We start from the raw sequence: 26,094 nt of genomic DNA, 5'->3' as shown, positions 1-26,094 counted from the left end.
TCTACCGCGTTGATGTCATCGGCTAGAACAGGCGTCTCAGTCATTGTGTCCGGCATGACAGGTCATTGTCTAATCGGAAAACATGCACTGAAGGATGCCAGCAACGACTTTTGCATAAGCTGTGAGAACATCAAAGAAGAAGAGACTATAATACACCTACTGTGTCTATTTCCCCCAGTAGGAGTCAGAAGGAATTCCACTTTAGGTTCTCATTTCTTTGAGAACCTGTCTGATTTAGCGGATGTGAACATTCGCAAGTTTTTGGGCTGAATGGTACAACGGTAGGAACTAGAAGGCCTCTTCCTTCTTCTGTTCCTGTGAAAACACAATGGACGAATACGTTTAAATGAGTCTGATGGCAGACTGCCACTTAAACCTAACCTAACCCTAACCTTGCATCACATAGAAAGATCCATATCCTACACTATAAGTTATATATATTCTAGATCGTCGTTAAAATCTAAGAAGATCTAGCCATGTCCGTCCGACTGTCCGCCTGTCTGTAGAAATCACGTTACAGTTTTTATAACCTCCACAATAGGATGGGGATACACATATTTCGCCATTATGTTACGACTTTCAACAAATGTGTCAAGTATGGTCCAAATCGGTCTATAGCCTAATATAGCTCCCATATAAACCGGTCTCGCTCCTTGTTCGGTTCGTAGAAGCTTTAATATTTGCTGGTTTGACAGAAGCATGGTGTGTAGAATTAAATCATGCCCTTCAACTAAACTTAGTTTGTATACATTTTTAGCAGAATCCATTCTCAAGATTCGGCCCTACCGAACTTAACACTCTTTTACTTGTATGTCTACACAATTACACTACTCCCATGGTAAACGCATGATTCTGTGCATATGTTGTAAGTTGTATTGATGGCTTCGAACAATAGACAACGGCGAAGGCTCTCGCTGTTGCTCCGTGTGCCTAGGTTCGAATCCTGACCGGGCTCTGCCGAATTTTCTCATTTTCAAGTTTTTTTGCCTCTAAGGGCAAAGATCATTTAATTTAATAACTCTCTTTCGAGACGAGCTCAATGATCGGAGATTTCCTTTTTATACCCACCACCGAAGGATGGGGGCATATTCATTTTGTCATTCCGTTTGCAACACATCGAAATATCCATTTCCGACCCTATAAAGTATATATATTCTTGATCAGCGTAAGACGATCTAGACATGTCCGTCCGTCTGTCCGTCTGTCTGTTGAAATCACGCTACAGCCTTTAAAAATAGAGATATTGAGCTGAAACTTTGCACAGATTCTTTTTTTGTTCATAAGCAGGTTAAGTTCGAAGATGGGCTATATCGGACTATATCTTGATATAGCCCCCATATAGACCGATCGGCCGATTTAGGGTCTTAGGCCCATAAAAGCCACATTTATTATCCGATTTTGGTGAAATTTGAGACAGTGAGTTGTGTTAGGCCCCTCGAAATCCTCCGTCAATTTGGCTCAGATCGGTCTAGATTTGGATATAGCTGCCATAAAGACCGATCTCTCAATTTAAGGTCTTGGGCCCATAAAAGGCGCATTTATTGTCCGATTTTGCCAAAATTTGGAACAGTAAGTTGTGTTAAGCGCTTCGACATTCTTCTTCTCTTTGGCACATATCGGCCTAGATTTAGATATAGCTGCCATATAGACCGATCTCCCGATTTAAAGTCTTGGCCCCATAAAAGGCACATTTTTAATCCGATTTCGCTGAAATTTGATACAGTTTGATACCGTGTCGTATATAGATCGGTCTATATTTGGATATTGCTACCAAAAAGTCCAATATTTTGTTCTGCAAAATTGAACAATGACTTGTTGTTATTAGACCACTCAATATCCATGTCGAATTTGGTCCAAATCGGACCATATTTCGATAAAGCTGCTATGGGGACATAAATTACCCAGTTTTCGCCGGATTCTGACGAAAGGTGGTTTATATATATACCCAAGGTGGTGGGTATCTACAAGCGCGCTTTTACTTGTTTTTAACTTGTTTTAGGTTAGAAGCTAAGTTTTAAGATAGAATTTTTCAAAAAAAAATAATAATTGAGCAGTCATCTATAAAGCAAAGTAAAAATCAATCAGTGATTAAAATTTGAAGATCATGTCCTTTAGTAAACAGGAAATTAAATTTAAAGTTAACATCTTCATTTAAAGTTTTGGTTCTTTGGCTCATTTTCATTAATAAAATCCTACGAATAAGGCAAAATCTTAAATTGTGGGCCAACATTTTTTTTTTTTTCAGTGTAGACACTGAGGAAGGTTACAGACTATCCGGCACAGAGATAAATGCTTCAAGATAAGTTCTTCAAGATTCGTTTTCCCGAAAGAGTGGATTAGAAAATGAAGTATGAGACAGAATTGGGGGTCTGCACCAAGACACTCGATTGGTATGTCGTTGAGAAGGGCGAACGATGGAAAGATCTTTCAGGCAGAGGTCTGGAATGGCCATGCGATTGTTTCGACGCTCTGTGCGGGATAGGCGCAGTCTCCTCCAATCATTTCTTGCATTTCTTCATATTCCTATCCCGTGTCCAGGTACTATAGGGAGACACACACAGCCCAATGTTGTACTAAATTTTCCTATGGAATCTAGGTAACCACCTAAACAATGTAGTCCGCCGCTGGAACAACATTGTATCATTTCCATTCTTAAATTTTATCTTTAGTTTTTGCACCAGGAAAATCATTAAAAAAACTTTACCTTTATTATCCTTATAAAATACAAAAAAAAATTATTAAAATATAAGGTAATTTAAAACTCACCAAAATTCAGGTTATTTCCTTTTTTGATTCCCATACAATTTTCAGAAGATTCGCCGGCCGTTAATTCCTTTTAAATTCGCAGTATTTTTTCACTCATAGGATTTTTCAAAATATTCTTTATTTTTCTTTCGAAATTCACTTTAAAATTGACCGAATTTTTGTTGCCTGAAAATTTATGAAAATAAACGGATACACATCATGAAATTTTTAGATTTTTCTACTCATTTTTTTTTTTTTTTGCTTTAATTTTAAATTTTGGTTTACACGTGTTGTCAAAAACCTTTGTGTTGTTTTTATATTTATAAATTTTTTGTGATTTGTTTCTTCTATTTTTTCGTAAGAGAAAAAGTGAAAGGGTAATTCAAAATTAAGACATGATGAAAAAAAAAAGTCAGATATTCAAAAATGCGTTTGTATTTTATTGAGACTAAAATAGACCACAACAACAGCAAACAAAATAAAAATCGAAACCACAGTAGCAACATCAACGCCATCATCATTATGGCAACAACGAATGAAACACTTTAAGAATCACATAGACGACGCACAATATTTATAGAAAGGAATGGCCAAATTATCCATACACATAAATACCATGCTATACATGTGAACACTCATGTGCATATGTGCCCATAAATTTAGAGTTGTGTACAAAAATTATGTCTCTTTTATAAATATATGAGTGTGCGTGTGTATGTTGTGTTTGTATATCTTATGAACACAAATTTTTTAATTATTGTATATTTTCCATTTTCCCACAAAAAAATGATATTTTCTTATTCGTACAAATTTGTATACCCAACATCGAAGGATGGGGGTATATTCATTTTGTCATTCCGTTTGCAACACTTCGAAATATCCGTTTGCTACCGTATAAAGTACATAGATATTATTGATCGTCGTAAAAAGACAATCTAAGACAATCTAGCCATGTCCGTCCGTCTATCCCTCTGTCTATTGAAATCACTCTTCTGTCTTTGAAGGTATAGATATTAAGCTGAAACTTTGCACAAATTCTTTTTTTTCCATAGGCGGTTTAAGTTCGAAGATAGGCCATATCGGACTATATCATGATATAACCCCATTTATACCGTTCTGCCGATTTAAGGTTTTTGGGATCTTTGAAGCCACATTTATTATTCGATTTCGCTGAAATTTGCGGTTGTTTCCGAACCGCATATCGTCATATAGATGCCAAATGGACCGATCTGTGATCATAAGTCATAAAGTCCTCATTTATAAACTGATTTGATACTGTGACTTGTATAAGGCTTCCCGGCACCTGAACCTAATATCATATTTATATAGATACTAGCTGACCCGGGCCCGATCCGCTGCGCCCTCTTTCACTTCATATGCAACAAAGTTTTCCTTGGAATATTTATTTTCGACAATTAAAGAGCTTTAAGGAAATACCATGCTACGAAAATAGTATATCGCTTGACTAACAGTTTAACAATATAAGTGCCTTTATCTGAATCACATATGATGTTTATTGGTCTACGAATTTCAGTTTGGATATGAGGTATACTCCATTCTTAAAATACTTTCTTTCAGGGTGAGATGGTCCCAAAAAAAAAAAAAAATGGCCCCCCTGAAGAAATATCAGCATCGTGCTCTTCTCTCAAATACCATTTATTTAAACCCCATATTGCCATGGGCTTAAGAGGAGTTTACAAGATGAGGCGTACCCCAAACACATGGCCCCAAAATAGGTTATCAAATTCGTTTTCGAATCTCAAATACCTTTCATTTGAGCCACATATTGGCATTGTCGAAAAAATGTTACCCTATGGTGGGTGTTTTTGGGAAGGGATGCATTTGGATATTAGATTCGCATTCTACTCGCAAATACCTTTCATTTGAGTCCCATATTGTCATGGTCGATAAATATGTCCGATTTAGGGGTGTTTTGGGGGTTGGGGTTGTCCCCCTAACACTTGGTCCGACAATTAGATATCGGATACCTTTTCTTATCCTAAATACCTTTCATTTGAGTCCCATATTGTCGTGATTGGTCTAAATATATGTTTGGTAGGTTTTATGGTGGGGCGCCCCCCCTAGGTACCCCATCCGAAATTTGGATACCAAATTTTTATTTTTAGGGTCCTATATGAGAGCACACAACATTTTGCTTAAATCGCACCACCCATCTCCGAGATCTGGCGTTTCTGAAAATTAGGGTAAGGGGGAGGGTCCGCCCCCCCCTTCAGATATCAAAAAATGTAGTACCCTATTTTAACCACGGGATCATTTTGCACCATCTGTGAAAATTTCAAGGTAATCGGTTCAGCCGTTTCTGAGACTATAAGGAACACACAAAAAAACACAAATAGATTTTTATACCCTCCACCATAAGATGGGTGGTATACTAATTTCGTCATTCTGTTTGTAACTACTCGAAATATTCGTCTGAGACCCCATTCTGTCCATTCGTCATTCTGTTTGTAACTACTCGAAATATTCGTCTGAGACCCATATATTTTTGATCGTCGCGACATTTTATGTCGATCTAGCCATGTCCGTCCGTCTGTCTGTTGAAAGCACGCTAACTTCCGAAGAAGTAAAGCTAGCCGCTTGAAATTTTGCACAAATACTTCTTATTAGTGTAGGTCGGTTGGTATTGTCAATGGGCCATATCGGTCTATGTTTTGATATAGCTGCCATATAAACCGATCTTGGGTCTTGACTTCTTGAGCCTCTAGAGTGCGCAATTCTTATCCGTTTGGGATGGAATTTTGCACGACGTGTTTTGTTCTGATATCCAACAACTGTGCAAAGTATGGTTCAAATTGGTTTATAACCTGATATAGCTGCCATATAAACTGATCTTGGGTCTTGACTTCTTGAGCCTCTAGAGTGCGCAATTCTTATCCGATTGGAATGAAATTTTGCACGACGTGTTTTGTTATAATATCCAACAACTGTGCCAAATATGGTTCAAATCGGTCCATAACCTGATATAGCTGCCATATAAACCGATCTTGGGTCTTGACTTCTTGAGTCTCTAGAGTGCGCAATTCTTATCCGATTGGAATGAAATTTTACACGACGTGTTTTGTTATGATATCCACCAACTGTGCCAAGTATGGTTTAAATCGGTTTATAACCTGATATACCTGCCATATAAACCGATCTTGGGTCTTGACTTCTTGAGCCTCTAGAGTGCGCAATCCTTATCCGATTGGAATGAAATTTTGCACGACGTGTTTTGTTATGATATCCAATAAATGTGCCAAGTATGGTTTAAATCGGTTCATAACCTGATATAGCTGCCATATCAACCGATCTTGGGTCTTAACTTCTTGAGCCTCTAGAGTGTGCAATTCTTATCCGATTGGAATGAAATTTTGCACGACGTGTTTTGTTATGATATCCAACAACTGTGCGAAGTATGGTTCAAATCAGTCCATAACCTGATATAGCTGCCATATCAACCGATCTTGGGTCTTAACTTCTTGAGCCTCTAGAGTGTGCAATTCTTATCCGATTGGAATGAAATTTTGCACGACGTGTTTTGTTATGATATCCAATAAATGTGCCAAGTATGGTTTAAATCGGTTCATAACCTGATATAGCTGACATATAAACCGATCTGGGATCTTGACTTCTTGAGCCTGTAGAGGTCGCAATTATTATCCGATTTGCCTTTTCTTATATCCTTTTTTGCCTAAGAAGAGATGCCGGGAGAAGAACTCGACAAATGCGATCCATGGTGGGGGGCATGTAAGATTCGGCCCGGCCGAACTTAGCACGCTTTTACTTGTTATATGTAAGAAGGTAGTAGGATTATAATAAAATAGGGTAAGAAATAAATCTATGGTGGTGGGTATTCAGCACTTCCGAACTTAGTGCGCTTTCACTTGTTATGTATTGTATATTTTTTTTCTGTCAGCCAACACGCAGCGTTGGCGAGAGGAATTTAGGAATTGGAGGGGGAAAAGGATGAAATGCTTATTGAAATTTGTCTTAAATCTTTGCATATTACAGTGGGTGGAAAAAACATAAAGTCGATTACACATACGAACGGTTCGGGCAAAACAAGAATTCTCTCTATAATGCATTGTGCGTTCCGCTGCCCAATCAATTACAAACGGGTGTGAGTTCGTGGAATGTCTAGTATCCCTGACATACATCCTTACATCAGGAATAAGAAGACGAATATCAGACGAACACACACCATGAAAGTGCCGATAGAAAAGCGCCAAACAACCCACATTGCGACGTTGATGAAGGGAGGCAATAGAGTTGTCCCCAATCAACACCATCGCTTGCCTCTGTACACGGTCCAGCAGCTCCAGGGATGATTTTGAAGCTCCAGCCCATACATGTGAGTTGTACTCCATTTTCGACCTTATGAAAGTGGTGCAGTTGTTAAGATCAGACGGAGTGAAGTAATTCTTACACCGTTTAAGGAAGCCTAAACACTTGAATGCTTCTTTCGGCACTTCAAATACATGTTTAGCCCAACGGACATCACTTTGTATTTTCATGTCCAGAACATAAAGAGAAGGAGAAAGAACAGAGCCCTGGGGTACACCTGCGGTCAATTTATGCTCATTGGATGAGAACCCATCTTTAACGAATCGAATAGTGCGATCTCTGAGAAAGCACGAAATAAATCGAACGAAGCCATTACCGACACCAAATGCGACAAGCTATTGTAGTAGTGCACCGTACCAGACCCTATTAAATACCTTGGAGATTTCCAGAGCCACAACCTTACTCTCACCAAACTGGTAGATTGAGCGACGTTCTGAAAGAAGTGCCATGAGGTCCCCCGTAGAGCGATTTCTGAAGAACCCATACTGTTGGTCGCCAAGAAGGCCATTAAACTCTAAATACCTCACAAGATGATGATTAAACATGATCTCCATGACCCTGGAGAGGGCGGAATATATTGCAATTGGCCCATAATTCGCAGGGTTATTTGCCTCACCTTTCTTGGGTTATGGGCTGAACGTTCGCAACCTTCCAACGCGCCGGGAAGACTCCCGCACGGCAGGCAAGGTTGAAGAGGTTGCGTAATGGATGAGCGAGCGTCGAAGAACACTTGTGTAAGACAAGTTATGATGTGCCATTCGGGCCCGGGGATTTATTTACGTCTAGGTTCTCAAGAAACCTTTTAACACCACGAATTCGAAAAAATATTTGGGGCATGACGCCAGATACATTTTTGAGCTATCCGGCAGGGAAGAGTTCCCTGCAAATATATCAGCCAACAGGATAGCCTTATCAACCGGATCAGTGAACGTTTGGTCTCCCTCAACAAGAGTTGTAATGATGTAGAACTACCGTTTACTCTCTTCACGAACTACCAAAAACTCTAACTTCCTCGTGTAGAAGCAAGAACCTTAGTACGCAGACGCTGTTCGTAAAGAAATTGTTCGCGCCTGAGCACATTTGCACACGAAGATCTTGCCTGCTTGCGCAGCAGCTTAGTATTGGCATTTTTATACCCACCACCGAAGGATGGGGGTATATTCATTTTGTCATTCCGTTTGCAACACATCGAAATATCCATTTCCGACCCTATAAAGTATATATATTCTTGATCAGCGTAAAAATCTAAGACGATCTAGACATGTCCGTCCGTCTGTTTGTTGAAATCACGCTACAGTCTTTAAAAATAGAGATATTGAGCTGAAATTCTTTTTTTGTCCATAAGCAGGTTAAGTTCGAAGATGGGCTATATCGGACTATATCTTGATATAGCCCCCTATAGACCGATCCGCCGATTAAGGGTCTTAGGCCCATAAAAGCCACATTTATCATCCGATTTTGCTGAAATTTTGGACAGTTAGTTGCGGTGAGCCCTTCGACATCCTTCGTCAATTTGGCCCAGATCGGTCCAGATTTGGATATAGCTGCCATATAGACCGATCGTCCGATTTAGGGTCTTAAGCCCATTAAAGCCACATTTATTATCCGATTTTGCTGAAATTTGGGACAGTGAATTGTGCTACGCCCTTCGACATCCTTCGTCAATTTGGCTCAGATCGGTCCAGATTTGGATATAGCTGCCATATAGACCGATCCTCCGATTTAGGGCCACAAAAGCCAAATTTATTATCCGATTTTGATGAAATTCGGCACAGTGAATTGTGTTAGGCCCATCGACATCCTTCGTCAATTTGGTTCAGATCGGTCCAGATTTGGATATAGCTGCCATATAGACCGATCCTCCGATTTATGGTCTTAGGCCCATAAAAGCCACATTTATCATCCGATTTTGCTGAAATTTGGGACAGTGAGTTGCGTTGAGCCCTTCGATATCCTTCGTCAATTTGGTTCAGATCGGTCCAGATTTGGATATAGCTGTCATATATACCGATCCTCCGATTTAGGGTCTTAGGCCCATAAAAGCCACATTTATTATCCGATTGTGCTGAAATTTGGGACAGTGAGTTGCGTTCGGCCCTTCCACATCCTTTGTCAATTTGGCCCCGATCGGTCCAGATTTGCATATAGCTGCCATATATACCGATCCTCCGACTTAGGGTCTTAGGCCCATAAACGCCACATTTATTATCCGATTGTGCTGAAATTTGGGACAGTGAGTTGCGTTCGGCCCTTCCACATCCTTTGTCAATTTGGCCCCGATCGGTCCAGTTTTGCATATAGCTGCCATATATACCGATCCTCCGATTTAGGGTCTTGGGCCCATAAAAGCCACATTTATTATCCGATTTTGCTGAAATTTGGGACAGTTAGTTGCGGTGAGCCCTTCGACATCCTTCGTCAATTTGGCCCAGATCGGTCCAGATTTGGATATAGCTGCCATATAGACCGATCCTCCGATTTATGGTCTTAGGCCCATAAAAGCCACATTTATCATCCAATTTTGCTGAAATTTGGGACAGTGAGTTGCGTTGAGCCCTTCGATATCCTTCGTCAATTTGGTTCAGATCGGTCCAGATTTGGATATAGCTGTCATATATACCGATCCTCCGATTTAGGGTCTTGGGCCCATAAAAGCCACATTTATTATACGATTTTGCTGAAATTTGGGACAGTGAGTTGCCTTAGGCCCTTTGACACCTTTCATCTATTTGGCCCTGATCGGTTCAGATTTGGATATAGCTGACATATAGACCGATCTCTCGATTTAAGGTTTTGGGCCCATATAAAAACCGCATTTATTGTCCGATGTCGCCGAAATTTGGGACAATGACTTGTGTTGGGCACTTCGATACATGTCTTCAGTTTGCCTCAGATCGGTCCAGATTTGGATATAGCTGATATAGACCGATCTCTCGGTTGAACAATGACTTGTACTTATAAGCATTTGGTCTAAATCGGATGATATGTCTATATAACTGTTATGGGGCATAAGATATGTATTTTTCAATGGATTTTGACGAAAGGTGGTGTTCATATATACCCGAGGTAGTGGGTATCCAAAGTTCGGCCCGGCCGAACTTAACGCCTTTTTACTTGTTATCCAAGCGCCATGTCCTGAATGCAACCTCTTTCGATCTGACAGCATCTCTACATGTCTGGTTAAACCAACTTTTGTTGTCTGATTTAGGAAATTCTTGTACATTGTGGTATATACCTAAGAAGTAAAGTCGTAAGATCCGTTTATATGAAAGCAATAGAGATAAAGGATATCAGAGTTGAAAATTGCTTGATGTTGTTAATATAATGACATTAGTATATGACTTGCCCTATAACGATGTGTATATGAAAAAAATTGAAAAAAATAGTCAATTTAAATGCAAAGGAGCAGGAGCGGAGCGGAAAAAAGATACCCGCTCCGGGTCCCTGATCTGTACCATAGAGGGCGCAGATGTCGAATAGCCTAGCACAGCTCATTGTGCCAAATTTCAGCGAAATTTTGCTATAAATGAGACTTTTATGGCCCCTAGACTGAAATCGAGAAATGGGTATGTATGGCAGGCATATCCAAGCTCAATGTGCCAAAATTTGAGCGAATAGGATTTTGAATTTGAATTTTGGTGTATATGGTAGCTATTTCCAACTATGACCCTATCTAGACCGTACTCACTACCCCAAATATTTTTCTTTCCGTGTAGATATTTAATACCATTTCAAAATCCATTGTTCGTTGTCATCAATAAAATTTATTATTAAATCTTAATCTCTAATCTCCCATACGACTAAGATTATACTTTGAATTTATTACCCAAATTTTATCAAAATTTTTCCCCCTCATAATTCTAGGGAAAAACCTTTTTATAGCATTCAACGGGCAAATATTAGTCACGACTCAAAATTTATAGATATATTTTTGAAGCGACCTACATAAATGAGAAAAATTTTTACAAAATTTCGAGCGGCTAACTAGATTGACTTAAAATGTCATGACGATTAAAAGTATAGATACTTTGTGGTGTCTTAGACCAATTTTTCGAGGCGCTACAAACGGAATGACGAAGTTAGTACACCCCCAGCCTAGGAACCGAACAACGACATCCGCCCAAAATATGTTTCAGATCGAACTATATTTAGATATAGCTGCCGTATAGAGCGATCTACCGTTTAAGGGTACCCAATTTCTCTGAAATTGGAAATACTGAATAGTTTTAAGGCCCCCGACATCCGGCCCAAACAAAGATATATCTGTCATATAGACCTATCATCCAATTTAGGGTCTTAATCCCATAAAAAGCAGATTTATTGCCTCAAAATGTTACCTGTATTTGAGTTCTCGGGACCTGAATAAAATATGATCGAGACCAGCCCCTATTAACATATAACTATGGACATAGTAGTGGAATTATAATAAAATAGGATGATTATTATATCCTTGATTAATTTGGTCCATATCGGTCTAAATTTGGTTATCTTATATATTGTATAAAAATCAATTTGTGTTTGTTTGTAGGTTTGTTTGATTGTTTGTTTGTTTGTATGTTTGTGTGTTCCTTATAGACTCAGAAACGGCTGAACCGATTTTCTTGAAATTTTCACAAATGGTGCATAATTATACCGTGGTGAAAATAGGGTACTACATTTTTTGATATCTGAGAGGGGGCGGACCCCCGCCCTTACCCTAATATTCAGAAACGCCAGATCTCGGAGATGGGAGGTGCGATTTAAGCGAAATTTTGTGTGCCCTCATATAGTACCCTAAACATAACAAGTTAAAGCGTGCTAAGTTCGGCCAGGCCGAATCTTACATACCCTCCACCATAGATCGCATTTGTCGAGTTCTTCTCCCGGCATCTCTTCTTAGGCAAAAAAGGATATAAGAAAAGATTTGAAGATATGGTCCGGTATAAAATTTCAGCCAATTCGAAAAGAATTGCGCCCTTTGGGGGCTCAAGAAATAAAATTGAGAGATCGATTTATATGGGAGCTATATCGGGCTATAGACCGATTCAGACCGTAATAAACACGTATGTTGATGGTCATGAGAAATCCGTCGTACAAAATTTCAGGCAAATCGGATAATAATTGCGACCTCTAGAGTCTCAAGAAGTCAAGATCCCAGATCGGTTTATATGGCAGCTATATCAGGTTATGAACCGATTTGAACTTTATTTGACACAGTTGTTGAAAGTAAGAATAAAATACTTCAGGAAAATTTTCAACCAAATCGGATAGAAATTGCGCCCTCTAGAAGCTCTAGAAGTCAAGTCCCCAGATCTGTTTATATGACAGCTATATCAGGTTATGAACCGATTTGAACCACCCTTGGCACAGTTGTTGGATATCATAACAAAACACTTCGTGCAAAATTTCATTCCACTCGGATAAGAATTGCGCGCTCTAGAGGCTCAAGAAGTCAAGACCCATGATCGGTTTATATGGCGGCTATATCAGGTTATGGACCGATATGAACCATACTTGGCACAGTTGTTGGATATCATAACAAAACAGGTCCAACCCACCGACCTACACTAATAAGAAGTATTTGTGCAAAATTTCAAGCGGCTAGCTTTACTCCTTCGGATGTTAGCGTGCTTTCGACAGACAGACGGACGGACGGACAGACGGACGGTTATGGCTAGATCGACATAAAATGTCGCGACGATCAAGAATATATATACTTTATGGGGTCTCAGACGAATATTTCGAGCAGTTACAAACAGAATGAAGGAATTAGTATACCCCGCATCTTATGGTGGGTTTGGTATCCAAATTGCGGATGGGGTACCTAGGGGGGCTGCCCCACCCTAAAACCTACCAAACATATATTTAGACCAATCACGACAATATGGGACTCAACTGAGTGGTATTTAGGATAAGAGAACGTATCTGATATCCAATTGTCGAACCAAGTACTAGGGGGACCACCCCAACCCCCAAAACACCCCTAAATCGGACATATTTACCGATAATGGCAATATGGGACTCAACTGAAAGGTATTTGCGAGTAGAATACTAATCTGATATCCAAATGTAGGACCACGTTTCTGGGGGTCCACCCCTTCCCCAAAACACCCCCTAAACAGGACTTATTTACTGACTATGGGAATATGGGGCTTAAATAAAAGGTATTTGAGTGTAAAAGTAGAATCTGATATCCAAATATGAGACCTAGTGTTTGGGGGGCCGCCTCTCCCCAAAACATCCACCAAAAGGGACACATTTACGACCATAGCTAATATCAACATTAGGGACCAATTGTCTAGGCGACGTCCCACCACCATAACAACCCCAAATAGGACGTATTTGCTCACCAAGACAATTTGGGTCGTAAAGAGAGTGGAACTAATTATTTATAGTTTTTAGGCCAAATATCCCTAACCGGACATATTTGCTGACTTTTACAATAAGGAGTTTAAATGAGATTTGAAAACGAATTTGATAACCAATTTTGAGGCCAATGGCAATATGGGGTTCAAATAAATGATATATAGATAAATGAGAATAGAGCACTTTGCTGATATCATAAATGTCGTTGATGGTCCGAAATAGGCGTCTAAGATCCCATAAAGTATATATATTCTTGATCGTCATGACATTTCGATCTAGCCATGTCCGTCCGTCCGTCTGTCTGTCGAAAGCACGCTAACTTTCGAAGGAGTAAAGCTAGCCGCTTGAAATTTTGCACAAATATTTCTTATTAGTGTAGGTCGGTTGGTATTGTAAATGCGCCATATCGGTCCATGTTTTGATATAGCTGTCATATAAACCGATCTTGGGTCTTGACTTCTTGAGCCTCTAGAGGGCGCAATTTTTGTCCGATTTGACTGAAATTTTGCACGTGGTGTTTTGGTATCACTTCCAATAACTGTTCCAAGTATGGTTGAAATAGGTTTATAGCCTTATATAGCTGCCATATAAACCGATCTCGAGTCTTGACTTCTTCAGCTGTTAGAGGGCGCAATTTTTATCCGATTAAATTCGGCTAAATTCTAATCCGATTTGGTAGAAATTTTGTGCAATGGCTTCTCCCATGACCTTCAACATGCGTATTCAATATGTTCTGAATCGATCTATAGCTTGATACAGCTTCTATATAAACCGATCTCCCGATTTTGCTTCTTGAGCACCTACAAGGCGAAATTCTTATCCGGATGCACCGAAATATTACACAATGACTTATACAATGTTCAGCATTCAATTCATTTATGGTCCAAATCAGACTATAATTTGATATAGCTCGTTCTTATTTATTATTCTTTGTTTGCCTAAAAAGAAATACTGCGCAAAGAACTCGATAAACTACATCCTTGGTGGAGGGTATCTAAGATTCGACTCGGCCGAACTTAGCACGCTTTTACTTGTTTATCTTTGTAGTATAAAAATATATTTGACTTTCAACCATATGGTATTTTATGTCAAGTCAGGAAATAAATAGGATATCCCATCTAGAGAGAGACACATAGATAAATATACAGAATCATTTGGCCGATGTCTATGTGACTTTCTCCCCTCCCGTCCGTCCATCTGTCTGTCTCTCTGTCAACTTTTATACCCACCACCATAGGATGGGGGTATACTATTCTAGTCATTCCGTTTGTAACACCTCGAAATATTCGTCTAAAACCCCATAAAGTATATATATATATATTCTTGATCGCCTCGACGTTCCGAGTCGACATAGCCATGTCCACCCGTCCGTGCGACTGTCAAAATCACGATAGAGGTCGAAAGCGTAAACCTAGCCGCTTGAAATTTTGCACAGATACTTAATGTCGATGTAGGTCATTGGAGATTGCAAATGGCCCACATCGGTTCAGATTTGGATATAACACAGTTTGCATGCAGTATTCTGTTATGACTTCCAACAACTGTGCCAAAAACGGTCCGATTCAGTCTATAACCTGAATGACCAACGGAATGACTAAATGAATATAACCCCTTTCCTATGGTGGTGGGTATAAAAATAGCTCTCATATATATATCGCCCGATTTTCACTGCTAAAGCCACTATAATCGCATTTATTGGCCAATCATCAACCCAACATCTTGTACAACGCATTCCTCGACAACTACCTTAGAAGTTTGCTCGACATCAGTTCAGATTAAGATATAGCTCCCATATATATGTTTGTCCGATTTTGAGAAATATTGCAATAAAGTGCTCATTTGTTAATCGATTTTCCCGAAATTTAGTAGAAAGGATTTTCTTATGATTCTCGACTGGTGAATTTCATAGAAACCGGTTCAGATTAAGATATAGCTGTCATATATGCATACTAGGACTTCCAAGAACCTAGGTAGTCACTCAGTTTATAAGATTATAATGATTTGTAATAACTGTGTAAAAATTTTCAGAATCTGTCCGCTTCTGTACAGAAAGTACCAAATAGTACCTACAATAGTACACTTTTGTAAGTTTTAGAACCTAAATGCACGAATTAAAAACAAGTAAAAGGTGTTAAGTTCGGCCGGACTGAACTATGGATACCCACCACCTCGGGTATATATGTAAACCACCTTTCATCAAAATCCGGTGAAAAATACATACCTTATGCCCCATAGCAGCTATAAAATATTGATCCTTTTAGTAGCTGTATCTAAAATAAAGCGATCTGAACCATATACGATACGGATATCGAAAAGCCTAACAAAAGTCACTGTGTTAAATTTCGGTGAAATCGGACAATAAATGCGCCTTTTATGGCCCCAAAACCTTAAATCGAAAGATCGGTCTATATGGCAGCTATATCCAAATCTGGACCGATCTAAGCAACATTGAAGAAGAATATCGAAGGGCCTAACACAACTCGATGTCCCTAATTTCGCCGACATTGAACAATAAATGTGCCTTTTATGGGCCCAAAACCTTAAATCGAAAGATCGGTCTATATGGCATCTATATTCAAATCTGGACGAATCTGAGCCAAATTGAAGAAGAATGTCGAAGGGCCTAACACAAATCACTTTCCCAAATTTTGGCGACATCAGACAATAAATGCGGCTTTTATGGTTCAAAAAACTTAAATCGGGAGAACGGTCTATATGGCAGCTATATGCAAATCTTGATCGATATAGGCCAAATTGCAGAAATATGTCGAGGGGCTTAACTCAACTGACTATCCCAAATTTCGGTGACATCGGACAATAAATGCGCCTTTTATGGGTCCAAAACCTTAAATCGAGATATCCGTCTATATGGCAGCTATATTCAAATCTGGACCGATCTGAGCCAAATTGAAGAAGGATGTTAAAGGTCCTACCACTACTCACTGTCCCAAATTTCGGCGACATCGGACAATAAATGCGCCTTTTATGGGTCCAAAACATTAAATCGAGAAATCCGTCTATATGGCAGCTATATCCAAATCTGGACCAATCTGTGGCATATTGCAGAAGTATGTCGAGGGGCTTAACTCACTGTCTTAAATTTCGGTGACATTGGATAATAAATGCGCCTTTTATGGGTACAAATCCTTAAATCGAGAGATCGGCGAAATCCAAACCTGGATCGATTTGGGACAAATTGAAGAGGGACGTGGAAGTCCCTAACACAACTCACTGCTTCAAGTTTTGGCGACATCGACTTATAAATGCGTTTTTTATACCCTCCACCATAAGATGGGGGTATACTAATTTCGTCATTCTGTTTGTAACTACTCGAAATATTCGTCTGAGACCCCATAAAGTATATATATTCTTGATCGTCGTGAAATTTTATGTCGATCTAGCCATGTCCGTCCGTCTGCCCATCCGTCCGTCCGTCCGTCTGTCTGTCGAAAGCACGCTAACTTCCGAAGGAGTAAAGCTAGCCGCTTGAAATTTTGCACAAATACTTCTTATTAGTGTAGGTCGGTTGGTATTGTAAATGGGCCATATCGGTCCATGTTTTGATATAGCTGCCATATAAACCGATCTTGGGTCTTGACTTCTTGAGCCTCTAGAAGGCGCAATTCTTATCCGATTGGAATGAAATTTTGCACGGCGTGTTTTGTTACGATATTCAACAACTGTGCCAAGTATGGTTCAAATCGGTTCATAACCTGATATAGCTGCCATATAAACCGATCTTGGGTCTTAACTTCTTGAGCCTCTAGAGTGCGCAATTCTTATCCGATTGAAATGAAATTTTGCACGACGTGTTTTGTTATGGTATCCAACAACTGTGCCAAGTATGGTTCAAATCGGTTTATAACCTGATATAGCTGTCATATAAACCGATCTTGGGTCTTGACTTCTTGAGCCTCTAGCGGGCGCAATTCTTATCCGATTGAAATGAAATTTTGCACGACGTGTTTTGTTATGGTATCCAACAACTGTGCCAAGCATGGTTCAAATCGGTTTATAACCTGATATAGCTGTCATATAAACCGATCTTGGGTCTTGACTTCTTGAGCCTCTAGAGTGCGCAATTCTTATCCGATTGAAATGAAATTTTGCACGTCGTGTTTTGTTATTATATCCAACAACTGTGCCAAGTATGGTTGGAATCGGTCCATAACCTGATATAGCTGCCATATAAACCGATCTTGGGTCTTGACTTCTTGAGCCTCTAGAGTGTGCAATTCTTCTCCGATTGGAATGAAATTTTGCACGACGTGTTTTGTTATTATATCCAACAACTGTGCCAAGTATGGTTGAAATCGGTCCATAACCTGATATAGCTGACATATAAACCGATCTGGGATCTTGACTTCTTGAGCCTCTAGAGATCGCAATTATTATCCGATTTGCCTGAAATTTTCTACGGCGGATTCTCTCATGACAGTCAACACACGTGTTTATTATGGTCTGAATCGGTCTATAGCTCGATACATTTCCCATTTAAATCGATATCTCTATTTTACTTCTTGAGCCCCCAAAGGGCGTAATTCGTATTCGAATTGGCTGACATCTTACACAGGTCTCCAACATATAATTTAATTGTGGTCCAAATCGGACCATATCTCGAGCAAATCTTTTCTTATATCCTGTTTTGCCTAAGAAGAGATGCCGGGAAAAGAACTCGACAAATGCGATCCATGGTGGAGGGTATATAAGATTCGGCCCGGCCGAACTTAGCACGCTTTTACTTGTTTTCTCTTTATTTAAGCAATTAAAACAGAGTATGCTTAACTGACACTACGACTAGTCTCTAATTAAAAAAGTTACTAACTAGTAATTTGTGTAGGAGAATTATCGACAGTTAATTTAGCTTTTAATTAATAATGATCAATTAAAATTTGTTTATTATAATATTAGGCAGTTTCAGTTTAAAAGTGTAGTTAGGTTAAATAGCTTCTAAAGATGAAGACTTCTTCGAAGATTTGAGAGTTCTAACAGTTTTAACACTTCAACATTTTCATGTTCGTGAAGTGGTTTTGAGCGAATTGGCATATCTCCACTTTAACAGTTACGATCAAACTAAGGAGCTTTGACCGAATTCCTTAAAGCTTTGTTCTGAAAACGCTGTATTCTTCCGAGATGTTGATTTCTTGCGCTGCCCCACAGTTGAATTCCATACAGCCATATTGGCTTCAACACTTGCTTGGATATCATTATCAGTGGATAATATGGAGTTTCTTCCGATAAACCAATTTAAATTTCGGTACTTGATATCCAATTCCTCTCTTTTTTTATGGATGTGTTCTTTCGAGCTTAGTCTCGCGTCTATGACTATCCAATAAAGTTATCCATGTTTAAATACAGCGGTTTGAACTGTGTTTGTTTTATCGAGAAGTTAACGTGAATTGACTCACTACTATTTAGATTCAGACCCCGATTCGTGGTCCATCGGCACACATCGTTCAACGCTAATTGTAGTTTTTTTGTTGAAGACTCATTAGTATTTCGGCCAGTTGCCATTAGAACTGTGTCGTCAGCAAAGGTACCAGTAAAACAGTTTTCATGGCGAAGATGGCGAATTGGTCCCAGGATGCTACCTTGTTGTAATACATGTTGTAATAGGGTATAATTTTGTGTACTCTGTTTCATATTTAACTCTATAATATCTATCATGGAGAAAAGATGAGATAATATCAACATAGTTTTGTGGAAGTAGTGATTTGATTTTCCTTATGAGCCCGTCATGCCATACTCCATCGAACGCTTGGGAGATATCTACAAATACTACAGAACACACATGTTTGTTTTCGAATGCATTTTCGATTGTGTGCGTCAACCTGTGGACTTGTTCAACACTTGAATGGTTTTTACGAAATCCAAACTGATGATCAGGTATTATCTGTTTTAATTGGACGATGGTTTCAAGATGCTTGCAAAACAACTTTTCAAAGACTTTTCCCATTATTGGATGTAAAGAAATAGGGCTATACGACTTGGTGTCGTTGTGATTTTTTTAAGGTTTTTGCAGCATAATCACCTCCGCGACTGTAAGCTGGGAAAATATTTTCACCTCAAAACGGAGTTCATAATGTTCTGCGCTTTTATTATGCCTTTGTATGGTAGTTGCTTAAGCACATCACCCGTTACTAAATCGAATCCAGGGGATTTATTACAATCGAGGTACTTTATTGCCTTCCACATTTCCTTGAACATAATCATCTCAAAATCTAACGTTGTATTAGTAACTGGAATATGGATTTGGCGGTCTTCTGTACTATCCATTGAATTAATATTCGTGTTAGAAAATATATTAGCATTAGCCTTCTCTGCATTACTTTTTGCCCATTGGCGGTTTTCTTTCAAGATAGAAGAAGAATGGTTTGTTTGAAGAATTGGTTTGTTCTTATATTTGATTGATTTCCAAAGAGAATAGTTGGTTTTATTATCATATGTGAGATTTGAGCGGCTGTGGCGTAGACTTTGGTCATTAATTTGCTCAATTTTTGTGTGATGTTGTTTAGAAGCCTTCTGTCAATTATTAACGCCAAATTTTGCATTTAAGTCAGGATGTTAATTTGTTACAGAACAACTAAGAGCGTGCTGAGTTTGGCCGGGCCGAATATTATATACCTTCCACCATGCATCGCATTTGTCAAGTTCTTTGAATGACTTTTTATACCCTCCACCATAAGATGGGGGGTATACTAATTTCGTCATTCTGATTGTAACTACTCGAAATTTTCGTCTGAGACCCCATAAAGTAAATATATTCTTGATCGTCGTGAAATTTTATGCCGATCTAGCCATGTCCGTCCGTCTGTCCGTCCGTCCGTCTGTCTGTCTGTCGAAAGCACGCTAACTTCCGAAGGAGTAAAGCTAGCCGCTTGAAATTTTGCACAAATACTTCTTACTAGTGTAGGTCGGTTGGTATTGTAAATGGGCCATATCGGTCCATGTTTTTATATAGCTGCCATATAAACCGATCTTGGGTCTTGACTTCTTGAGCCTCTAGAGTGCGCAATTCTTATCCGATTGGGATGAAATTTTGCACGACGTGTTTTATTATGATATCCAACAACTGTGCCAAGTATGGTTCAAATCGGTTCATAACCTGATATAGCTGCCATATCAACCGATTTTGGGTCTTGATTTCCTGAGCCTCTAGAGTACGCAATTCTTATCCGATTGAAATGAAATTTTGCACGACGTGTTTTATTATGATATCCAACAACTGTGCCAAGTATGGTTCAAATCGGTTCATAACCTGATATAGCTGTCATATCAACCGATTTTGGGTCTTGACTTCTTGAGCCTATAAAGTGCGCAATTCTTATCCGATTGAAATGAAATTTTGCACGTCGTGTTTTGTTATTATATCCAACAACTGTGCCAAGTATGGTTTAAATCGGTCCATAACCTGATATAGCTGCCATATAAACCGATCGTGGGTCTTGACTTCTTGAGCCTCTAGAGTGCGCAATTCTTATCCGATTGAAATGAAATTTTGCACGACGTGTTTTGTTATGATATCCAACAACTGTGCCAAGTATGGTTTAAATCGGTCCATAACCTGATATAGCTGCCATATAAACCGATCGTGGGTCTTGACTTCTTGAGCCTCTAGAGCCTCTAGAGGGCGCAATTCTTATCCGATTGGGATGAAATTTTGCACGACGTGTTTTATTATGATATCCAACAACTGTGCCAAGTATGGTTTAAATCGGTCCATAACCTGATATAGCTGCCATATAAACCGATCGTGGGTCTTGACTTCTTGAGCCTCTAGAGTGCGCAATTCTTATCCGATTGAAATGAAATTTTGCACGACGTGTTTTGTTATGATATCCAACAACTGTGCCAAGTATGGTTTAAATCGGTCCATAACCTGATATAGCTGCCATATAAACCGATCTTGGGTCTTGACTTCTTGAGCCTCTAGAGTGCGCAATTCTTATCCGATTGGAATGAAATTTTGCACGACGTGTTTTGTTATGATATCCAACAACTGTGCCAGGAATCAGTCTATAGCCCGATACAGCTACCATATAAATCGATCTCTCCATTTTATTTCTTGAGCCCCCAAAGGGCGCAATTCTTATTCGAATTGGCTGACATTTTACACAGGTCTCCAACATGTAATAATATAATAATAGCAGGGCAAATCTTTTCTTATATCCTTTTTTGCCTAAGAAGAGATGCCGGGAAAAGAACTCGGCAAATGCGACCCATGGTGGAGGGTATGTAAGATTCGGCCCGGCCGAACTTAGCACGCTTTTATTTGTTCAGTATATATATGAGCTACATCAAGTTATTGCCCGATATGGACCGTACTGGTCATGGCTGTCAGTCAAATTGGGAGATCGATTTATATGGCAGCTATGTAGGATTAACAACCGATTTAGACCATGCTTGGCGTTTGGAAGCCATACCAAAACGACATATGTAAAGTTTCAGCCATATTAGATAAGAATTGCGTCCTCTAGAAGCTCGAGAAATCTAATTGGGAGATCGGTTTATATGGCGGCTATATTAGGCTATGGACTGATTTAGACCATACTCTGCACAGTTGTTGGAAGTCATTCCACAACCATATTCCGAAAGTTTCAGCCAAATCGTATAAGAATTACGCCCCCTAGGAGCTCAAGAAGTTTGAGCGCGAAATCGGTTTATATGGCATCTATATCAGGTTATGAACCGATTTTAACTATACTTAGCACTGATGTTGGAAGTCATAACATAAAACATCACGTGCAAAATTTCAGTCAAATCGGCTTAGCATTGCACCCTCTAGAGGCTCAATAAATCAAGACCCAAGATCAAATTATATGGTAGCTATATCAGGTTATGGACCGATTTAAACCATTCTTAACACTGTTTATGGTAAGTCGTAACAAAACACGTCACTCAAAATTTTAACCAAATCGTATAGGAATTGTGCCCTCTAGACGCTCAAGAAATCAAGACCTAAGGTCAGTTTATACGGTGATACAGTTTATATCAAAACTTGTACCGATTTAACCCATTAACAATCTCAATCGACCTACTCTAATAAGAAGTATTTGTACAAAATAATTCAAAGCCTAGCTTAACTCCTTAGAAAGTTAGCGTGCATTCTACAGACAGACATGGCTAGATCTCCTTAAAATGTCATGACGATCAACAATAAATTGGGTTGCCCAAAAAGTAATTGCGGAAAGCTTAGAATGAACTTTAATCGAATATACTTTTTTTACACTTTTTTTCTAAAGCAAGCTAAAAGTAACAGCTGATAACTGACAGAGTCACAAGCTGTGAAAAAATTTGTCAACGCCGACTATATGAAAAATCCGCAATTACTTTTTGGGCAACCCAATATATAACTCTTTAATGGAATATTCAAGGAAAATTTAGTACAGACAAATTAAGATCTTAGGCCCATTAAGGCCACATTTATTAATCGAAATTCGCTGAACATTGGCGCAATGTGCTGCGTAAGTCTCCTCTATATTCGTACCGAGTATGATCAAGATCGGACTATATTCGGACCTATTTAAGATCTTGACCCATGAAATGCGCTTTTATTATACACTTTCGCTGAAATTTGACACAAAATGTTGAGTTAGGCTCCTCGATATTCACACAGAGTATGTTCAAGATCGGACTATATTTGGATATAGCTGCCACATAGACCGATCTCCCGATTTAAGGCCTTGAATCGAAACAGATGCATTAATTAGCCGATTATGCTGACATTTAGCACATTGACCTATATAAGACTTTTCGACATCCGCCACCTTAATGATTCTAATTGGTCTATATTTGGATAAAGCTGACGTATGTACCGATATCCCGTTTTTTAGTACTTGGGCTCATAAAATCAACGTTTATTACCCGATTTTCTTCCACATCCGCTTTCAATATAGCCCTCATCGGTCTATATTTGGTTATAACTGCCATAGAGGATATAACCGATCTCCCGATTTAAGGCCTTGGGCCCATAAAATGCGCATTTATTATACAATTTCGCTGAAATTTGGCTTAGCGATCTTATATGGTTTGGGTTCGTCTATATTTGGATATAACTGCCATAAAGACCTATATTCTGTTTGACAATCTTCAACATTGAAATTAATTTATTAGACCATATTTCGATACAGCTACTACGGGTTCATAAATATTGCATTTTCACCGAATTATGACGACACCGGTTAACTTATATACCCGAAGTGGTGGGTATCCAAAGTTCGACCCGGCCACACTTAATGTCCTTTTACAATACTTGTTTGTATTTATTTTGCCACTTTAGAATCCTGTAGGATATTGGCCCATATCGTTCGATGCCATACAAGCAAATTTTAGACACTATTAAAAAAAAATAATCACATGAGGACTGCCTTTTCTATTGAAATCATTTTGAGGATTATAATGCCATTCACTGCCAGAGGGACGCAGTGAGTGGGTGTCAAGTTTGCCAAATATTTTCTAATTTAAGGTTTTGTCTGCCGAAAAATGAAGAAAAAAAAAAGATATCCTTTAATGCATATTCCCCTCAAGAAAACATTTTTCACAAATTAATTTCTTTCAAATTAAAGCTTTACAACGAAAACAACCTAAATAATCCTAGCCACCATACAACAAAACGAAGAAAAAAAGAAATAAATCACACATTTCACTTCAATACAGAGAACGGCACTCATATTAAATTTCATAAAATTTTTTAGCACATTTTAAAGGCAACAACGTTTAGCTATTTTTAAATTTATGACCGCGAATTGCCATGATTATGATGGCAAAAACTCTTAAATTCGGTTATTAATTGCATAGACTTTTCATAGAGGCTTGGAATAGAAAAGCATATTTTATACAAATTTTAATAGAAGCCACTTGTTTGTATTTGAACGAAGAAAAATAGCAAGAAAAATATTTAAATATATTTTTTTAAGTTTGAAAATTTGTATTTAAAATTTTTTCAAAACTTTAATTTGACTTTTTTACAATGCACTTCACTTGCTGTTTGGGCATTTTCTATTTCCCGCCTGTGGTTGGCCCCGGGGCCTATTACAAAATCGACTTCTCCTTGCTTCTATCTGACTTTACTCTTGCATGGCAAATGCAAACAGAACTATAACCATAACAAACACTTAATTTCATTTGCTTTATTAATGAAATTTGTTGCTGTTGTTTTTTTTTTTAATTCTATTTCTTGTTTTTTATTATTATTTATTTTTTTTTTTTTTTTTCTTTGTATTTCAATGTGTTGTGGCTATTTTTGTTGTTGCAGTTGATTAGCACCTTTATACAGAACAGCACCAAGCAGGCAGACGGACTACTTCTTTCGGTTTTTTCAATAAGCACACAATCACACTCGCACTCTAAGTAATAACCGCGCACGACCGCCACGATCTACTCGTTAGGACGTTACCGTCCAAACTAAACGCACACGCGATATTCTCTTCCAACTATTATTATTGTTGCTCGCTGCGTTGTTTGTCTGCTCGCAAAGTCCAACAGGCGCTATTCATACAACTTGCTCGTTTCATAGCCTGCACTCATTTGAAAACTGTTGCGCTCTGTTTCAAGCGATGTCAACTTTTTTTTACGCTGCCAACGTCGCTGTTGCCGGCAATATTCTATAAGGTTGGGTGGTGGGAGATAGGAGTTTTTTTTTATTTAGCAGTAGGGGTTTGTTGTGTTTCAGCGCCATGTGTTTGTTGATGAGAAAGAATGTGGGGTCTAAAGTTCCATAAACACAAACACACATACCCATGCACCTAACAGAGGGAGAGCAAGAGCTCATTGGAGTGAGAGTGAGAGCCTAATTGGTTCTGTAGTCTGTGTGTGGTTTGGCTTTGTTTACATATTTCCCACCACAGCCAAATGAGAGATGTAGAGTTGATAGAGAGCAGCAAATACGTATTGCTGCTACCGCTGGTTTTCGGTTTGTTTACATTTCTCTACCACCGCAAATTGAGAGTTGCAGAGTTGGGGGAGAGCAGCAACCTCTTGTAGCTGCTGCTGCTGTTGCTAGCTTTTGCATCTCAGGCATTTGATTTGTAAAATGTTTCTCAACCAAATGTTGTTGGTAGTTTTTTTGTACAACCGTGGTTTTTCTTTTGTATGCATTGTTTTTCTATGTTTTTCTGTAGAAGAGCTTACGTTTTGTTTATGTTCGTTGATGGTTTTGCTAGGCTTTTGCCCTCTTTTTGTGTGGTAAACACAGAACAGGCGGGTATGTAGATTACAACTTGTTGCTCCTTATGCAAATGAACGTATGAGTGATTTTAATAGCACCATACTGGTATACGCACCCATGGACCATGCTAGCCAAAGAAATGAGAATTAGAGGGGTGCACGTGAGCCGTGAGTTTTCGAGTAACGTGATTCGTGAGGGATATCTAAATCGCATGGAGTGATTGTGCGTGACCGCGATTGAATTAAAATTCTTCGTGAGTGAGCGTGATTGAGTGAAATACTGCTCACTCCACTAATCACGACTAACGAGACACTCACGACGCACGAGACACTCAAAAGAAAATCAAGCCTTCAAAAAATATCGAAAAAAAACACAATTTTTTTCATGAGTCTCAAATCATGCGGGATTTTAACGTACGAATTCGGGCACACTGTCACTATTGGCAACGTTTGAAAGAAGTGGAAACAATTTCTGTCTACAGATTCATAAAAATG

At 38.9% G+C, this 26,094-nt stretch overlaps 1 protein-coding gene across 5 annotated transcripts in view; it reads right to left on the bottom strand.

The window, feature by feature from the left end:
* Window positions 1-24,943, bottom strand: part of LOC106091398 (adenylate cyclase type 2) — a 499,738-nt gene extending 474,795 nt beyond the window's left edge. For 3 of the 5 annotated variants that reach the window (XM_059360973.1, XM_059360971.1, XM_059360974.1), the window contains exons 1-2: window positions 24,700-24,943; window positions 2,767-2,931 (exon numbers count right to left, since the gene is read on the bottom strand). The gene's annotated coding sequence lies outside the window, so the exon portion shown is untranslated. Of the gene's footprint in view, window positions 1-2,766; window positions 2,932-3,046; window positions 3,093-24,699 lie in introns of all 5 variants that reach the window. The other 2 variants (XM_059360972.1, XM_059360975.1) reach the window with 2 other exon arrangements.
* Between the last annotated feature and the right edge of the window lie 1,151 nt (window positions 24,944-26,094).

Source organism: Stomoxys calcitrans, chromosome 1 (assembly GCF_963082655.1).
Source record: "Stomoxys calcitrans chromosome 1, idStoCalc2.1, whole genome shotgun sequence".
NCBI classification, from domain to species: domain Eukaryota; kingdom Metazoa; phylum Arthropoda; class Insecta; order Diptera; family Muscidae; genus Stomoxys; species Stomoxys calcitrans.
Note: the sequence above shows the minus strand (reverse complement) of the source record. Positions and strands in the feature narration are given on the sequence as shown.